Source organism: Puma concolor, chromosome D2 (assembly GCF_028749965.1).
Source record: "Puma concolor isolate L17-30 chromosome D2, mPumCon1.1.hap2, whole genome shotgun sequence".
Taxonomy (NCBI): Eukaryota; Metazoa; Chordata; class Mammalia; order Carnivora; family Felidae; genus Puma; species Puma concolor.
In genome coordinates this window covers 39,548,096-39,567,187 of record NC_141677.1, presented here as the reverse complement: position 1 = coordinate 39,567,187, position 19,092 = coordinate 39,548,096, and the positions used below count along the sequence as shown (strand labels likewise).

Here is a 19,092-nt window from a genome sequence, read left to right as displayed (position 1 = left end):
GTGAGGCCGGGGCATGGCCTTCTGCGCCCTTTGTGCCAACAGGTGGTGGCAGGAAGCAGGGAGTGAGCATGTGTGTTTAACTGGAACACTTGGGTGGGGCTGTTTCTTGTTTGGCTCAGCCCAAAGAGAAAGGACCAGATAGAAGCGTGTAACCACATTTATGACTCAGTGACAACACAACACTTGTCAAGAGCTGCGGGGGTTACGGTGCTGAATATGAGCTACACAGAGAGCCGGGCCAGGACGGACAGCAGAACCTCGGAGGGCCCAGGGCACATGGTGCTGGCAGGGCAGGGAGGGCAGAGGCAGAGGAAGGAGGGAGAAAGGCCTGACTTCCGTGGGACTCTGTGGGCACCGTGAAGAGTACGGGCACTGACCCCAGGGCCCTTCCCCGTGCAGGGGGAGAAAGGTCCCATGGGTGAACACCGCGGCCAGGACACCAGGCTGCGGTAGGGAGCAAACAGGACAGGGCATCTAGAGACTCTAGTCTCTGCTCTTTGGCTAATTCATCCTGGGATCTTGGGCAAGCCTCCTGCCTTCTCTCAGCCCCAGCTTCCCCATCTATTACATGCTTGTAGTGATCTATAGGAGAGCTTCTGGTGGCCTCGGGTGTTGTCCCAAAAAGGAAGGAAGTGGAGGGGGAGGTGAGTTACCGGGGGGGGGGGGGGGGGAGGGGGACAGAGAACCCTACACCACGGCCCCTCGTCTCCTCTTCTGACCACACCAGCAGCTCAGCAGCTGCCCCCGCATGGGTCCCATCACCCAGAGTCCCAGCAGAGCCCTGAGCTCACAGAGCTGTGAACGCTGGAGATGGATGGCCAGGCAGAAGAGCAAGGAGCAGGCCGGCACACAGATGGCCTCACACAGACGAGCGGCTCAGGCAAAGCAGCCGTTCCCCACCCCCTCGCCCCAAGCTCCCCCTGAAAAGCCCAGATCCTGGCAGATGACCTAGGGAATGGGGTTCTCTGCCCGTTCTTGGCCAACCCAAGTATGGCAGCCCTCTTCTAGAGAGCTTCCTTAATTCAGGGCCCCTGTATCCTGGGCAGCCTGCAGAGCCATGCGGACCAGAGCTGCGTCCTTCTGGGGGATCTCAGCTTCAGCCCCCTGCACCCCAACATTCAGGGCCTCGTGGGGCCAGAGGATGCAGGCCTACTGAAGCCAGAAACAAGGATCAAAACACAGAAAAGAGAAACCCACATCTGCCCCCTTTGAGCAAGAAGTTCAGCCTTCTGTATATGGCCTGTCCCTGGCCACGTTCCTGGTTAGGGATGAAGGTGTGGCATGGGAATGCATCCACGGGGAGGTCTTTGGCACGTGGCCCTGGTGATTCAGGTCTCCTCTCACATGGATCAGAATTCACTCCTTTCCTCAAAGGTTTAAGTCCTACTCACCCTTTAGGTCAATGTTGTACCTCCTCCAGGAAGCCTTCCCAGCCTACACTTACGGCTCACGGGATGGTCTCTCACACTTACCATACTCTTGTTACAAAACCTTGTATGTAATTTTTCCCCCATCATCCCACGCCTGTTATATTTTTCTCTGCACCCAACACAGGATATATCCTCACCCTAACACTATTCATAGTCCAGCATTGATGTTGGTTGGATTTCACCAACATTCAAGAAGTATCCTCTGCTTTCTTCAGGGTAGCCAAGGGCTCATGACTGACCACCTGCAGTCCAAAGTCTTCATTTTACAGATGGAGAAACTGAGGCCCAAAGAGAGGATGGGCTCTACCTCGGGTCAAATAGTGAGCCGGTGGTGGGGCTGGGCCTAGAGCCCATAGCACTGCAACTTTTGTCTCACTGCCAATTCTGAGTCTTTTCTGGAACCTCCTTGACAGATGGTCTCCCTCTGCATGGATGCCTCTAGTTCCTGGGAGCTCAGCCTTGCGGAAGGCAGCTTAGGCAGTGCTGGGCAGCCAACAGAACCCTGTTTCTTCTGCCAAGCAAAAATTTGCTTCCTTGCAACCTCCCCTCCCTGATCCATCTCTGTCACTCGGTCCTTTGTTTGGTCCCTCATTCGCTCATTCAACCGCCATTGGGCACCTGCCTTGTGCCAGCTGAATGAAAGAAGCATGTCTTGCCTACTAGAGCAGGGACAGCTGCATAGAGTATTAAACGCTTGGTGTGAACCTGAGCTCCAGGAGGGCAGGGACCACTTCTGGGTTCTCTCACCGTGTCTTCAGGGACAACCACAGTGCATAGCACTGCAGAGGTGCTCGTAAGTCTCCCTGGATACAAAAGAAATAGTGAACGACATGGATGTGAAACAGGAAAAGGCTTGTTCAGGTAGGGTAAAAACCGAGAGACAGCAGCTGGTTCTGCGTGGGTTGGAGGAGGGGAACAGTCAAGGTGGACTTTGAATTAGGTGGGGAAAGGTGGGTTTCAGCAGACAGGGCAGGCGGGGAGGGCCCAGCAGAAGCAGAGATGCTACCACAAAGAACAGGGTGTTACCTGGCACTCCTAAAGCCTTCCATCCAGAACCATCATAAGGCAGGAATGGGGACTAGGAAGAAATGAGACAAGTAGGGACAGCTGGGCCATGAAGGGCCTTGAATTCTAAGCTAAGATACCTGGACCTGGCCCAACGGCAAAAGGAAGGCAGCAGCGTTTTTCAAAGTGAGTGACAGGATCTGAGCAGTGCTTTGGAAAAATCACTATGGTGACCGGGTATGGAACGCATCCGCCAGCTCACGTGGGGACCCGTCGGGAAGCCGGTGCAATTGTCCAGGTGAGAGATGATTACAGGGCAGCCAAAAGACCAATCATTTCCCAGTTGAATGGTAATTGGGCATTCCAAACGCAATCCCCAGGTTGTCAGTGTCCCCAGCTGTAATCTCCTCCCTGCGCTCTGGCTGGCCCTGCGTGAGCAGTTCAAGCAGCTTATAGTTAATCCTCCGGGCTTGGGCACCTCCTCCCCACGCCGCCATGGCCAGCCCCTTGGTGGGCAGGGCCGTGTCTCTGCATAAGGACTCTGATGGGCCACCATCAGGCCCCCGAGTTTTCCAGGCTCTGTCCAGTGAGCCCCGGGCTGGCAATACCAAGATGGCTTCCGTGGGTCTTGGGCCCAAACTGATTAATCATCACTTTATTCCAGCTCTCGGCTCTTGCTGCAATTGGCATATTTATTTCTAATCAGCTCTTAAAAATGGCATCATTCAAAGGTGCTTAGCCACATTACTTAATTCTCAGTCTGTATTACTATTGATTTCAAATATTCTCCTCAAGATATGGCTCATCATTCAATGCAGAAGTCTGTTTATATAATAATCTTATCTGGTTACTAAAATCTGTGAAATCTCTTCAATTGCCTCTAATGCAAGATCGGAGGCTGGTTGCTAAATGAGTCAATTTTACTTTAATTTGGTTTATTTACAGTACATGTTTTAATGCTCTGCTTTCCCATCTTTTGCAGCAACACTGAAAATAAAGGCAAATGTAGGCAGAGAGAGGGTCCTGTGCTTTTCTCAGTCTGCAGGAGTCGAGGCAGCCTGCCTGAGCTCCCGGAGCAGAGCTTTCCACCTCGGCCAGCCCGCGGAAGGACCCGCAGGGGCCTGCAAATGCCGACAGCAACCGCGCGGGGCCATTAAAAGAGCACCAGAAGGAGATCCCAGATTTGGTTCCAGTCCCTGCTCTGCCATTCCATAAAGATGATCAGGTTGCTTGACATCATGGAGATTCAGTCTCCCCATCTGCGAAACGGGGATGATATAACATCTTCCAAGCGCAGGTCTCGGGAGATGCGCAGCGACTAGGAGGTTAAAGTGCACGTGGTGGGGGCTCCACGCTCCTCCTGCACCGGTCTCCCGTCCCGGGAATCACTTTCCTCTTCATGCCGGCTTGCTCCTGGGCCAAAGGGGTAGCCCGACCCTCTCCATCACGGCACATCCCCCGGTACTTTTTGCTTCGGACCCGCTGCTGAGTGGCCACCTCTGTCTGTGTCTCTTTGATGCGATGGCAAAGGAGAGAATGCATTCGAGCCAGCTCTGTGTGTGCGAGCCAGGCCCTGGAGCCACGTCTTGCTGGCGCCCCTGATCCCTGGCCCGGTCACCTGTGGCCAGGGAGCAGAGGCCAGGATCAGTGCTCGAGAACCCAGCCGTGCCTCCTCTACAGAGCTGGAACATGCCAGATGCTGGGCGAGGCTCTGGCTGTGCAACATGGGGCCCTGGCTTTGGGCTACCCCCCAGCTGGCTAGAGACGCGCGCAAAAGCAAGAGGAGATGCTCTTGGGCTGCGGGAGGAGGGGCCGAATGTTCGACGAACCCCACCCTCTTTTATTAGTAAGTGTTGTGCCCGCTGAGGATGCCACAGGGATGGCAGCCCACTGCTGTCTCTGGGCCTCTCCTTGGCCCAGGCAGAGCTGAGGAACCCCCTGCCTGCAGCAGGCGGGTTCCATTTGCCCCTTGATGCTGTTGCTCTCTCTCGGTCAGGTGTGAAAGCGGCCATTTCATGCTCGTCTTCCCCAATTAACAACAGCTGGTCCCCTATAAAACCGACCGGTGAGATGGTTTGTTATTGGAAGACAAGGCGACATCATTAGGCATTAATGGCTCAGCCTGGTCGCCTGGCCTGAGTTCGCGGGGTTAATGCGGTGAGATGTCGGGCCTCGCCCTGCAGAGCTGCTGGCCTCCTCTGCTGTTTCCAGGCCGTTTCTCCAACCTCCACCCTCTGGATCAAGAACCGGGAGGCGGAAGGAAGTCAGAAGAAGGTCCTGATTTCCTGCAAGGGAAACTGCAGGAGGCAGACGATATGCCGCTTAGAGGAGAGAGAGTTTGATTGAAAGAACAGAGTTTAATTGAAAGAACAATTTTGAATCCGGAAAGTTTTTTTAAACATTCCTGCTTGTGCCTGGGTTAATCATTCTGTTTCCCTCAGCGCTTAGATACGCCCTCCTTTTGTCTCCCCCTCTCTGTTTATCCTTACATCACGGCTGCTAGCTCATGTGAGACCCTTCATGCTCCTGGTTTGAAGGTTAAGAAGAGGCTCATGGGCTATATTCAGACAAGAGCCCTTTCCCTGGCAATTTAACCGCGTGACTGCGAGAGACGGTCTGGGGCAGGCTGAGACCCACAAGTCACACTGACTGGGTTTGGTGCCGAGAACAACTTTGCCTTCTAAGGTGACCGTTTCATCGTGGGCTTGTATATTTCCTTGGGCCCTCAAACCAAAGCCTGAGTCTGCATGGCCCCCTTGACCTTGGCAACAAAGTGACCAACACTGTTCCACAAGGAAGTCTCCCTTTCATTAGGCAAATCACGAATCTCCATGCTACTCATTAATTCATTCATTCGCTTGGCAAACATGAAGTGACCACCTATTTTTATTTCTATCTATCTATCTGCCTGTCTATCTACATATCTATCTGTCAGGCTCTACAGACAAACACATCTGCCACTCCCAACCAATCGGTTAGAACAGATGCATTCAAGGATTTTGTTAAAAGGAAAATTTTCTATTTATCCTTCGCTCCTTCCTTCCTTCTCTCCTTTCTTATTCTGTCCTTCTACAAAACTTTCTTAAGCATTTATACTCAATATAGACGTGATTCGATGCTAAAGGAACAAGAAACTTACCATCTGCACAGAGTGACAAAATGGCACCCCCACCGAGCGGAGAATCAAAGCCCCGTTGAGGAGTCCTTGGGGCTGCCGGCAGCCAGCTCTTCTAGCATGAGCTTTGGACAGAGACTTGAGGGGGAGCCAGCAATGGCGGGACAGAGTCCCTGGGCTGAGTTCACACTCTCGTTCCTTCTGTGCTTACCGCCCTGTCATCTTCCCTTGATGTTCAGGCGAGTGGATCCTATCTCAACCCTGCTAAGGGAAACCAGCAAGGAGACGTGGAGTCCATCCCTGGCCAGAGCTTCGTTGGGAGAAAAGTACTCCTAGGGCCAGCCTAGAGTGGCAAAACCCTTTGCACCCACCCCACCCCGGGGGAACCACACCAGGACTGCTTGATCTGGCCCCTCCAGAGTGCCTGAGTGAACTCTCAGCCCATTACTTTCTGTGTTAATAAGGGAAGACACTCCCTGCTCGTACACCCTGGGTGGGAGTAGATTAAAAGAACTCACTGTCTGTCCCACTCACGAGGCACTTAATCAAAGAGTGACACGAGCATTCCCTTTTCCTCCTTCTCCTGTTCTCTAACTTTTCCTGGGGATAAGGCTTAACCTCCGCCACAGGTTCCCAGAGGGAAGAAATAGAAACCTATCTATGTTACCTTATTGTTTTGAAACCAGAATTATGGCGTCAATTCCGCCACAGGATCGTCACACCCATTCTGAGAATAGGAAGTGATCTAGAAAATGCAGTAGCATAAACACCAAAAATATTGCTGTTTAAGGAAGTCAAGTGGGGCGCCCGGTAGCCCGTTCGGTTACGCGTCCAACTTCGGCTCAGGTCATGATGTCACGGGCCATGAGTTCTAGGCTTGCATGGGGCTCTGTGCTGACAGTTCAGAGCCTGGAGCCTGTTTCAGATTCCGTGTCTTCCTTTCTCTCTGCTCCTCCCCCATTTGCACACTTTTTCTCTCAAAAATAAATAAACATTAAAAAAAAGAAAGACAGTTAAGTGACTTAATAGAGACTTTGGGTAGCTTCCCAGCTTTACCACTTGCATACTTACTGTGTGACCACGGGCAAGTGTCTCACCTCTGTGGGCCTCAGTCTCCTGTTTGAAGGCAGACTGTTCTGGAGAACCAATGGTGGGCGCCACAATCACAATTCACTGCTTCTCTCTACTTCTAGCATCTCACACATGAGCCCACGCCCAGCATACAGCTGGGTGCTCAGAAGCCCCTCGGCAAGGAAGCTTTGAATGAATGAAAAGAACATTTTCTAAGCAGGAGACATGCTCCAAGAGATCCGCCCCCCCCCACCCCAGGCTCTTTGCAGTAGGACTTTTGGAAAAACCTCTCTAGATGCCGCTTCATCTGGACGCCGAATTCCTGCAAACCAGCTGACCTGTATTTACAGTATCCACGTTTGTTTTGGAGAAAATCCAAATGTCCACTTAACCGGGCCGGAGGCCAGCATAATCTTCCTATGTTGTTTGTAACCATGAGATTAATGGCGGGCCTTGCTCTGAACCTTCTGGTGACATCACTCACCTGGGGGTGTCTCTTTGGTATGGATAACAGTAGTGGGTTGGTCTTCTCTGTGGCTGTGCTCTGGTTTAGGAGGCTTGCCTTCTGTGGGACGCAGCTACTTGGCTTTGGAGACAGACACTGGTGAGTGCTGAGATAAGTCCCAAGCCCTGCTCTGTATATCCTGTGCCAACTGAGTGATCTTGGGCAAGTTGCCTAAGCCCTCTGACCCTCGGTTTCCTCACACATGAGGGTCACATCACTTACTTCCTGCAGTTATGGCAAAGATTAAACGAAAGAAATGCTTCATAAATGCCTGCACTCTACCCATTGATACACACACTCACATAATTTATTTTCCAATGGACGATGGTTGAGCAGCTCATCTGATGTTAAAATAGAGCACGAGTTACAACCCAACAACAACAACAAAACAAAACCCATTAGAAAGCACGCAAAGGACTTGAACCGATGTTTCTCCTGAGAAGATAGTCATATGGACGGCAAACACATACAAAGATGCTCAACATCACTCACCATTATCACCAACCACCCTTTGGGATGGCTATAGCAACAGCAACAACCAAAAAAAAAAAAAAACCACACACACACACCAAAAATAGAAAATAAAGCGTTGGTGAGGGTGTGGAGAAATTGGAAGCCCTGTGGACTGTTCTTGGGAACGGAAAATTGCACAGCCGCCATGAAAGACGGTATGGTGGTTCCTCAAAAATATCTAACAGTATCACCGTATGTCCAGCAAGTCTGCTTCTAAGTACACACCCCAAATAAGTGGAAGCAGGGACTCAAACAGCTATTTGCATACCCGTGCTCATAGAACATTGTTTAAAAAAGAGCTAAAAGGTAGAGACAACTCAAGTACTCATTGATGGATGAACAGACCAACAAAATGTGGTACCTCCATATGCCGGAAGATTATTTAGTCTTAAAAAGCAAGGAAACTCTGGGGCATCTGGGTGGCTCGGTCACTTAAGCATCTGACTCTTGATTTCAGCTCGGGTCATGACCCCAGGGTCGTGGGATTGAGCCCTGTATCGGGCTCTGCACTGGGCACAGAGCCTGCTTGAGATTCTCTCTCTCCCTCCTTCTTCCCCTCTCCCCCACTCTCTCTTTCAAAAAAAAAAAATTAACAAGCAAGGGTATTCTGACATGTGCTACAACATGGATAAACCTTGAAGACATTACGCTAAGTGAAATCAACAGGGAAAGTACCATTTGATTCCACTTATGGGAGGTACCTAACGTCGTCCAACTTGTAAAGACAGAAAGCAGGACGGTGGTTGCCCAGGGCCGGGGGGAGGAGGGAGTGGAGACAGTGTTAAATGGTGGCAGAGCTTCAGTTTGGGAAGATGAAGAAGTTCTGGAGACGGGTGGTGGTGATGCTCGCAAAGCAATGTGGATGTACTGAACGCCATGGAACCCTGCACCTAAAAACGGTCACCATGGTAGATTTCATGTTATACATATTTTGACACAATAAAGCATTCTAAAAAATAATAATAAAATAAGACACGGGTGATATTATTTGCAGCAGAGAAATCAAGTTCCTGGGGGTTTCGATTTCCAGAGGGACAACAACACTTCCTGAATGCATTTGCTATGATGATGGTGATGATGGTTAATGGTGATAATTGTAGTCATAACAATCTTACGGTTTTTCTAATCATCAGAGGAAACACCCTGTTTTGTTTTGTTTTTTGGGTTTTTTTTTTTTGTTTTTTTTTTTACAGATGAGTAAATTGAGGCTCAGAAGGGACTCACTCTTAGGCCAGGAACCCGGATCACCCAGCTGTTTGTGGGGCAGAGCCATAAGGGCAGTTGAAGGTACATAGGCACATCACAGTGTATTTGGGCACAACACAGGCATGTCCACCTGAGGCACGTCTCCATAAGCCTCTCCAACTAAGGCCTGAAGCTCAGGCAACCAACCCCTAGTCGGGTCGAGGAAGTCTAACCAGAAGCAGCTGACCTCTGCCAGCTGGACACAGGCCATAGAGGAGTTTGGAGGGGGTGAGTTTCCCCAAGGGGGTCACCGGTTCCTTACCAAAGATCATTCCTGACTGAACAGGGGATTCTGGGAAGTAGCAGCCTGGACACCTGCAGACCCAGGGACTGAGCTCCATCCATTACTTCCTGTGTGACCTGGGGTAAAGCATTTACCTCTCCGGGCTTCCAGTTTCTCTGTGCATCTTATACTTCTCAGGAGGTGGGTCCCAAAGACTGGGAGTGGATGGAAAGGTCTGTGTGAGGGCTGGGCGCCCCCTCACCAACCAAAGAGCCCTTAGGCTGGGGCAGTTTCCAAAGCATAGTCAAAGATTCACGTTCGACCAGCACGTATGGAACGTTTATGTGCCTAGCTTTCTGCCACGTTGTTTACAAACGGTTGTTCTACTTCTCACACAGCCTTGCAAGCTGGGCGTTGTTATCTCTGCTTTCCAGGGGAGCGTCTGAGGGGTTAAGACATGCGTTCGGGTCACCCAGGTACTGAGCGACAGAGCCATGATGTCACCACAGACGTGCCTCCCTCAGAGCCGCTGACTCAGGCTTCTTCCCTTGAGACTGTGCTTCAGGCCGGTAGAGGATGCGGGGGGCTGCAGGCAACGGTGGAGAAGACACAGCCTCTGCATCTGAGGAAGTGAGTCGCATCAGGAGACGATTCCAATGTAAAGTGATGAGCGCTGAGCTAAGGGGCATTACAGGGGCGCAGAGCGGGGGGGGGGGGGGGGGGTGTGGCCCACATTTACAGGTCCTGGGAGGGATTTCTGGAAAACTTGTACCTGAGCTGGGCTGTGACAAGTGCTGGCCAGATGAGGAAGGGGAGAGAGGCATTCCAGGCAGAAGGACCAGCGTGCTGTGTTTGGGGAAGCGATTTCTAGTCCCGCCGGGGTATGACTGAAGGTGTGTTGGAAGATAGAGCCAAAGCAATGGGCAGGGCCTCGGTCACGGCCCCGGGGGCTTCGGGTGTACCCTGTGGGTAGTCACGGAAAGGTTAAAAGCCGGGAAACCGGGTCGGGTTTGCACGCACACACACGTACACACTCAGACTGAGAGACAGAAGCCTCCAGCTGCAGCACCAGGAACGGGTGGAGTGGGGGTGGGGGGCAGCCACGTAGACGTCGAGTCTGAGAGACTTATTTGGAAGCTGCTGAAGACTTGGCCAAAGCTCAGAGAGCCCCTGACTCTGCCTGCCGCAGACTGTAGCCCCAGTAAGCGCAGGGCTGGGCAGCAAGGAAGGTGGTCTAGAAGGTGGGTCTCCAGGCAGGTTGCCTCCTCGCAGCCCTGGTAGCAAGAGGGCCAGCCAGCACCTTCCAGGGCTGCACCTTCCTGTCTTTCCTTGGCCGTCAATCAACTAAGGATGACAGTCACGGGACCTTGGTGGTGGCAGGGATCCGGGGAGAAGTAAGCCACGCAAAGGTGGGATGCGGTGCCTGGTGTCTCCGTTGTGACTCAGTAACTGTTACGACCTGCAGGTGAGCGGCTGGGGCCGCTTGCCACCCCCGGGAAGGTTCCACGCCCACTCCCTGTGCACCCCCTCCCCACCCAAGCCTCCAAGGGGGGCGGGGGTGGGCCGTGAGTAGCAAATGGCCCGGATGAAATGCGTTCTCCTGGCAATTGCCTTCACTGCCGGCCATAAAAATACATCTATATTTAAATATGCCGGGATAATTCTTAAGTTTTATTAGTACTTAAATATTTTGGCATGTTTATTTCTCCTGGAACAATTATGGAGGTTTCATTGTTTTACTCACAAAAAAAGAAACTAAATCTCCTTTTACAATACCCGCCCCCCTGACAGGTTGAATATGGCACTCTCTCGAGTGTGTGTGTCCTATTATTGCCTAGACGGCTCACAGGACGCAGAGGCAGAACCAGTCGTGTCAGACCCCCTGTACTATGTGGCCCGGGATGGCTCCTGTTTGCTCCTCGGACCTGCTCTCTGCCTTCCCCGCTGCGGCCTGCCCCGGTGGACCATGTGCTCCCCGGCTGCCCACTGAGCTCGGCCGGCAGGCGGCTCAAGCAGGAGACCCCGGGGAGGGACAAAAAACCGGTTGGAGTGCTGGGCCTCTGGCTTCTTCCCACTAGGATCTGGGGGTTCCTGTGCAGTCAGCAGCCTTTACCCCCAGGCCTGGTTGTCTCTGTTCTCATAACCGCCCCCCTCCTGCACCTGGGACCTGTTGCAGCAAGGGCTCCCGGCTCCCGCTAGCCTTTGCACGCTGTACTGTGTCCAAGGTTTCCTCTGCTTTGGTGCCACTTTTGTAAACAGTCTCTTAATCCGTCCTCAGTGACCCACCTGAGTGAGCCAGCTGTATGGGGACCCTGAGAGACACAAAGCCCTAAGTAGGCCTTTGCCACTGGGTCTATACAGCATGTGACACTTTGGTGAATGCTCATAACAACCCTGTAACTGGAGAGGGCAGGGCCGTTGTCCCTCTTTTCACTGATGAAGACACCAAGGCCCAGAGAGGTTGCCCGCCCTTCCTAAAGTCACACAGCCAGTAAGAGAAGGAAGCAGGACTGAAAGTCAAGGCCCCTGAGCACAGGTTCCAGATTCCTCTACCTCTTCACAGCTGGCAGTGATAAACATTTTGATAAAGTAAAGGAAAAGCATATAAGCCAGCCCTCCTTCCAACCTGGAGAAGATCCCACTCACACCTGCTGTCCAAACTGTGGGTCTCCTTCCCGGGGCAGGTGGGTATGGCAAGCGGACGGTACAGCTCATGACAGGAAAGACTGAGGATGGGCCCAGCCCCATTTTAGCTGTGTGACCTTGCACGAGTTACTTAAACTCTCTGGGCTTCTGTTTTTCATGTGTTTCATGGAGACGATACTTGCTGAGCAAGTCTTAGAGCCCGAGAAACCACTTCGACCTTAATGTGACAATAAAGCAGGGTTACTGAGCACGTGCCATGCAGCCGGGACTATTATCGTAAGCGCTTTATGCGCAACGTCCGGTGGAGGCAACTACCGTCATTATCCCATGTAGCGGGTGGGACACTTCCCCCCATCCCGTTGCTGATGTGTGAACACGGGCCATCAGGCCCCGAGCCGACCCTCAAATCCTCATCGAGGAGGAGCTGGAGGGGGACTTAGAGTACATCCAGCCCGGGTGACTTTACAGGCGAGCAAGTGAGTCCAAACAGAGTAAGCACCCTGGCCAGTGTCGCGCAGTAATGGGCAGCCAGGATTTCAGCCTCCAAATCCATGGTTTGTTTCCCATGGAGTTACCAAAACGCAACCAACTACAAATCAGCGTCTGCGATCCACTTCTCCTAGTGGTGGCTCTCTCCTTCACTCCCCTTCCGTGTAAACCTAAGGACCGCTGACCCCTGTTCAGCTCCAGCATCGCGGCAGGCCCCAGGCGCCCCTGCATGTCAGCACAGATGCAGGTGTCTGCCCTTCAAGGGCAGGGCTGGGCCCAGGTGGAGCGGCTTTCTCATGAACAGCTGGGCTGCACCACCCGGAGGTCCAGTTTGCAGGAGAACCAGCCCCTCACCCACCGCCGTGTGAACACTGACCCCAGGCCTATCGAGGGTGGGAGAAGCCTGCCATAGCGGAGGAAAGGGAGGGATCAAAGCCAGGCTTTGAGGCTGAATGGTGTGCTGGTTAAGTTACATGTGCCACAGACATTCCAGGCTTCAGTGCCCAACTCTGCCAAGACCTAACTGTGTGGCTTTGGGTGATCTGCTTCTCTCCTGCAAGCCTCAGTTTCCGCATCCATAAAATGGGGCAACCGTAACAGCACATGACTTACCGGCAGGTGCAGTACTAACAAGTCTGACGAGGAGTACACAGGGCACTGACCAATCAGAAGCAACACCAGCCATAAACACCAGTGTGGCTATTCTGAAGCCGACTGAATTACCGTCAAGAGTCAGAGAGAAAGGCTTGCAATGGCTCATTCGGCAGATGTTCCATGAACAGAAGCCATTGTTTTATTTGTAAATTTCAAGAGCTCTGGCTTCCTCCGGGTTGTGACATTTTCGACATTTCAATCCTTTACAGCACATGGTGGAAATTCCATTACTGCAACTTTAGGTGCAAGAAAATGCCAACCACTATGTGGAGGGGTTTAATTCAATCCTTCAAACACGGACTGAGCAGTCCCTCCGCACAGCTCTGTGGGGGAGGCAGAGGAGAATGGAGCAGCCTCTGTTCTCCGGAGACCCCGCTTCAGAGGAGAAGCCACACAAACAAGCCAGGGTAAGTGACCCAGGAAGAAAGAAACGCTTGGTGCAGAACAGTGGACCAAAACCCCGGCTCTGAGCGCGGGCACTTTTCCCACTTTCTGGCTGTGTGACCTTGGGCAAGTCAGTTAACCCACCTCCTATCCAGCCCCCTCCCCCACTGCCCCAGTTCCTCACCTGTTAATGGAGATATGAATCTTTATCCCCAGGGGTTGCTATGGGGACTAACCGGGGTCCTGCTCTGTTGAAGCAGCCAGCACAGGGCTCAACACCATAGCCTCCTCTCCTCTCAACACCCAGCTGACCAGGGGTTACGCGGGAAGAAAACCTCACTCTGGTTCGGGTATCTGGAAAAGCTTTGTAGCGGAGGTGGTGTGGAGCTGTCTTGAAGGGTGGAAGGGGCCTTGAGGGGTGGAGAAGGCCAAAGGAACGGCCCACGGGGAGGCACAGACGTGGGAGGAAGGGCACCTTGGCCCCAGAAAGAAACCGCAGGCAGCCGGGAAGAGCAAAGGTCTCTTAACAAGGGAGTGGAATCTTGAAGAAGCGGACAGGGAGAGTCAGGGCTCCATGGGTCGTCACTGGTTGTTCTTATGAAGCCATCATAATTTCGAGTGGGAATCATAGTTTCCCTCTAAAGAATGTCGTATGATCTGAGTCAGGAAGCAAACCCCAACAGGAGCTACCTTGCGGGTCGAAGAGGGGTGGAGGGGCTGGAGGGCTGGGGGTCTGGGGTGGGAAAGGAAGGCCCCAGGGCAGGCGTACTGCAGGGGGGGAGGTGGAGTGGCCAGTCATCCACTCCAGGCAGAGCACTTGGGCGGGGGAACCTGGATCCTGCTCAGTCTGGACTCCTGGGCCCCCTTCCCTTAGCCTAGGGTTTGCCAGGAAGAAGGCGATGCTGTGGGTGGTGATGGAGGAAGGACACCAGGAACCCAGAGGCTTGGGGAGGGAGAGGGAAACCACTTTGTTCTTGCTCAGATGGTGCAGCGGAGGCCCAGAGCGCTCCAGACCTCATGTGTGAGTCTGGCCCCAGGCCTGGCCTGGTGGGCTGGAGACAAGTCACAGCTATCTAGGCCTTGGTTCCTACTCCTAGAAATCCGGCTGTGCCCTCACTCCCAGCTCTCTGTCAGCCCCACTGCGGGAAGCCTGGAAAGCAAGCCCGTGGTGACGCTTCCTTGGCCAAAGGAGACCCCCAACTCCCATCATCCGGCCATTTTAGACAGAGCTGGGGGAAGAGAAGGAGAGAGTGAATGCCTCAAGTCTTCAGAGGGGAGAGCCATTCTAGTCTTCCTCCATAAGAACGGGGCTGAGTTGAATGCTAGAGAGTCTATTCTGAATGCCCAGGACCACTGTTCCTGGAGAAAAGCACATTCTCCCCTACCCCAGCACACCGGCTTCTCAGCTTAGCAGTGAGGACAGCGGCCCCACGCACTGCGGGAACTCTCAGTGGGTGTGGTTGTGAAATGGAAGCCCAGCATGGACACCAGGAAGGAAGTTGGCTATAGTCCTCTCCCAGGCCACCCATTTTACAGACGGTGAGACTGAGGCCACCCAGAACAGTACAGGCACAGCCCAATGGAGCTGAACCCAGATTACAGCTAAGACCCATGGCCGCTCCCTCCCAGAGCTCTCTACTCTCTCCAGGTTTGCCATCTGGGTCCCAGAGCTCAGATATAGATTTCAAGGAACTCCCCGCTTGCATCTGATGCAAAATGTCAGGGGTCTGCGTCTTTTTTTCCAGAGAGAGGACCCACAGGGTTGATTAGGTTTCTTGATGGTTTGTATCCTCGTCTCCCAAAATGCCTTAAGAAAAGCAAGTCACAGCAGGCACGACTTGCCGTGTCCTGCCATCCTGCACCCCAGCCTACAGGCACGGAGCCCGCAGCCCTCCCTTGCAGTCGAGAAGCAGGTCCTATTTTCAGTCTGGAAGTCTGCTGTCTTTATAGTGACAGCAGGTTCCCCTCCGTGTCTCTGACACGTTTTCCCAGGCCCCGAGCAGGGGTGCTAACTCATGCTTGCTCACATCTCCTCCTCCAGTTCATCCCACACAAGGGCCCCGCTCCCTCAGAGCCCCAGGAACCCGCAGTGGAGCTGCTAGAGGAAGCAGCTAGGACGTCATCACCACATCTGCCTTCCTTCTGGTTTTTCCTGGAATGCTAGGAAAGCGTCGGGATCCTCTGGGGTGGCCTTCACGATTCAGAGGGGAAGACGAGGCCCCGAAAAGGGAAGGACCATTCTCTCCCTGCTCTAAAGGTGGAGTATTAGGAAAATCACGTGGCCTGCTGGATCCAGGAAAGGTCTTCCTCCACCGGAGGCCCACGCCATTCAGCCGTGAGGTTGAGCATTTTGAAGGGGGAGGCACCATGCTGTAAGGGGTCGCTGGCCTGAGCTGCTCCAGTGGGCTGCAGGCCCACCGTCCCAGGCGTAACCCACCCAGAGAACCATGTGAACCACGTACAGATGGTCTTGGTAAACCAGGGCCTCATAAGGAACACAAAAGGACCCAGTTCACTCACTGATTCATTCCTTCAATCAGTGTTTATTAAGTTCTTATATGAGGTTCTGCACCAGGGGCCGATGAAAGCAACAGTGACCAAGGTAGACCCTGGTGTCTTGAGACTTGTACTCTCACAGAGTAACAGCACCAGGGAGCTTTCAGTGGGGGGTGGGGGAGAACGAGGCACGGCTCCTTACAGAGCTTACGGCAGCATAATTACACGCAGCAAGCCAGAGATGATGTGCAGCGGGGCCAGCTATTAACTTCCGGTTTCTTCTCCTTGCTCGCTTACTGGGGAAACCCTCGGACCAATGTAGCTGACAGAAGCCTCCCTCCCTCCCTCCCTCCCTCCCTCCCTCCTTCCCCTCCTTCCCTCCTTCCTTCGCTGCTTAATATGCACCATATGCTGGAGAAGATGCTGGGAATGCAAAAGGAGTTTCTAGGAAGGAAGCAGACCGGAAATCAGATCATTATAATGCAATGTGACACTGCTTTTGTGATGGGCAAGCCCGGGGTATTATGGGAGCTCCAAAGGGGGGCCCCAGCGCTCACTGGAACCTGTAGGTGAGCTTCTGCGGGGAAGAGGTGCGGGAGCACCTTCCTTCACGTTGCTGAGCACCTGCTGTGTTCTGCATGCTGTGCTGGTGGCCAGGCGTGGCGTGGCATTCACCTTTCCACCCGGCACTTGCCCTGATTGCCTGGTCCCGGTTGGATATTTCCACTTGCATCAAGCAGGTCCTGGACCCTCCTCTCTGCACCCCTCACCTCGCTTGCTTTTCTGGGCTGGGCTGTTTCATCCCCCTGCACGGGGAAGAACACTCATTTTCTGCTTAGAACGGCTTAGAATTCCTCTCACGTTTCTGGGGTCCTGCTACCTCCTAGGGCACAGAACCCAGGAGACCATCCACCCGCCTCTGTGCATGCCCTGCAGAGGGCCTGTCCCCTGTGACCCATTGCACAAGGAATCCACTCGCTCCCTCTCAGAACCACTTCAGGGTCCTGCCGTACTGCAAGGGCGGATGAGGACTGAGAAGGAGCAGGCAGAGTAACGACTAGGTCAGATCCGAAGGAAGTACTTCCTCCACTGTCCAGAGGTGTGTTTCCCACACCCGTCCTCTATCACCCTGTCATTAAAGTCCTGAGTTGGTGGTGCCGGGGTCTTAAATCATGTCTGTTCTATATGCATTAGTGCAATCCACGATGAAATTAGTTGACCCTGTTAATTAAATACAGTTCAGGCATGGGGTGGCTTAAATGATATACGCAATATGGCCATTCATTTAATGATAGATATTTGATATTAAAAAAAATAAGACTTTGTTATTCCAAACCAAATTTCAATGAAAAATGACCAATTTCCCTCTTATTAGTTTCCAAGCTGTTCAAATAGAATAACACGATCAAAATGAAAACGGGTTCTATGCCCCCGAAGGCAGTGTCTGGTGGTCAAGATAGAAATATTTTTCACTGTGGGTTTGCTGCGTGACCCCGGGCAAGTCACCGCACCTCTCTGCTTTCGCCTCCTCATCTATAAGATGGGGTATTCCCTGCATCGTAAGGAAGGGTGGCTTTTACGTGGTATTGTTTGATCACTTGCTTGGTTGTTTTTTTTCTTTATTTGCAGCCCTCTTTGAACCACTCAGTATTGGAAACTGGGATAAAAAGAGAATGCTACACGGATATGAGGGGTCATTTCTCACGGCCTTAATCTCACAGGGAGACCCAGTTTCCAAGAGCTGAGAAATGGTGTCCCCCAGGGGGGGCCCACGGGGAGGCAGAGGAAGTTCCTATACGTCAGGCTCAGGATTTCTACATCCAAGGCTGAACGCAATTTTCAAGGGGCTGGGAGTTTGTTCCCGAGTTTGGGATGAAAGAGACAATAGACAGGTTTACCTTCAAAAGCCAACCCTGGTTTCTGTGGCTTCCTCACTGCATCCACAGCCGTCGCTTTGAATTATACATGAGGAGCTTGCAGGGGCTGTGATGATTTTTCAAATATTTCTCTAATTGATGAGCGAGGCTTTGATAAATGGCTGTAGAATCAGGAACATCTGATCACAAGGAGCTCTGTCTTGTTCCTCCTTGACGGATGTTTATTTGACTTCAAAGGGGGCAGGGTCCGAAGGCCCTACTTCTGCTTCCTGGAACTTTTACTGTATTGAGGGAAACAAGGTAAAACACAAAGTCTGTGGTTTTGTTTTTAAACACCAACGAGGAGAGCTCTCCAAGGTCCCAAGTCTTGTGCCTGCCATCATTCAGACAGGGAACTTGGGGTGGGCCACCAAAGACCCTATCCGATCAGCCTGGGTTCTTGCTTTCCCACAATGTCCTCCTCACAGATGTCAAAGGGGGGAGAGACCAAATATCTAAGAAATAGATGCACAAGCACCAGCTATGGGCCGAAGCGGGGGCCTGCTAGATAGCGGACTTTTACTGCTGGATGGTGGTGGGGCCCAAGGACCCCAGGGGAGGGCAGCAGAGTGCAGGGGTGGGGACAAGAAGGGCAACAACGCAGGGGACCTTGAACAGGGGGACTTTTTGCTAATGGAATGGAAACATTTCAATGCTTTTAAAACTGGTGCGCCTAACCCAGGCTGTTCTGGAACACCTCCCTAGCTCCCCCTCCCCAGAACGGTACAGCCCAATCTCAGCATGGAATTTAACGCCCTTCTCCTTCTCATTCCACCCCAGATCTCCCACCTCATCCCCCTCCGTGCCTCCCCATTTCCCCTCTCTCTGAGTTCTAGCCACCTTGGTCTCCCATCCCATGCACAACCATGCCCGATCATTCTGTATTATCACAACATTGTCATAAATGTCCGATCCAGCATTTAATGTACCCCAGTGTGATTTTTCTAACCTGTGCACACATTTACCTGTTTATGACATTGGTCTAATAGATGAGCCTTACTTGGCTCTCATTGCTGCTTGCCATTGAAGGACCAACAGACTGTTGCCTCCCCACCCCTCTTCCTCCTCCAGTGATTTCTGTAGTCATTAGAAGGCAGCTATTGTGTGCTCACCAGAAACCCTTATCAGAGGCTCATCTGCTTTCCCCTGGCTTCCAGCTTCCTGTTTCCACACTGAAGGACCTCATATCTTCTCTCCACTGAGCTCCTCTGGTGAGTGTGGGAGAAGGAAACATGTACGTAGTGGGTCTTGTCCATTCGGGCTTCTATAACAAAAACACCATGGACTGGGGGGCTTAAACAGAAAATACTTCTCACAGTTTTGGAGACCAGCAAGTCCAAGATCAAGGCACTGGAAAATTAGGTGTCTGGTGAGGGCCTGCTTCCTTGTTCATGTACGAC

At 52.6% G+C, this 19,092-nt stretch overlaps 1 long non-coding RNA gene across 1 annotated transcript; it reads right to left on the bottom strand.

The window, feature by feature from the left end:
• Positions 1 to 139: 139 nt before the first annotated feature.
• On the bottom strand, positions 140 to 6,884 carry LOC147576003 (uncharacterized). Its single transcript, XR_015241658.1, has 2 exons — positions 5,575 to 6,884; positions 140 to 4,756 (listed from the first exon to the last, which is right to left on the bottom strand). It is a non-coding gene; the product is annotated as an uncharacterized LOC147576003 (long non-coding RNA).
• Positions 6,885 to 19,092: the final 12,208 nt, after the last annotated feature.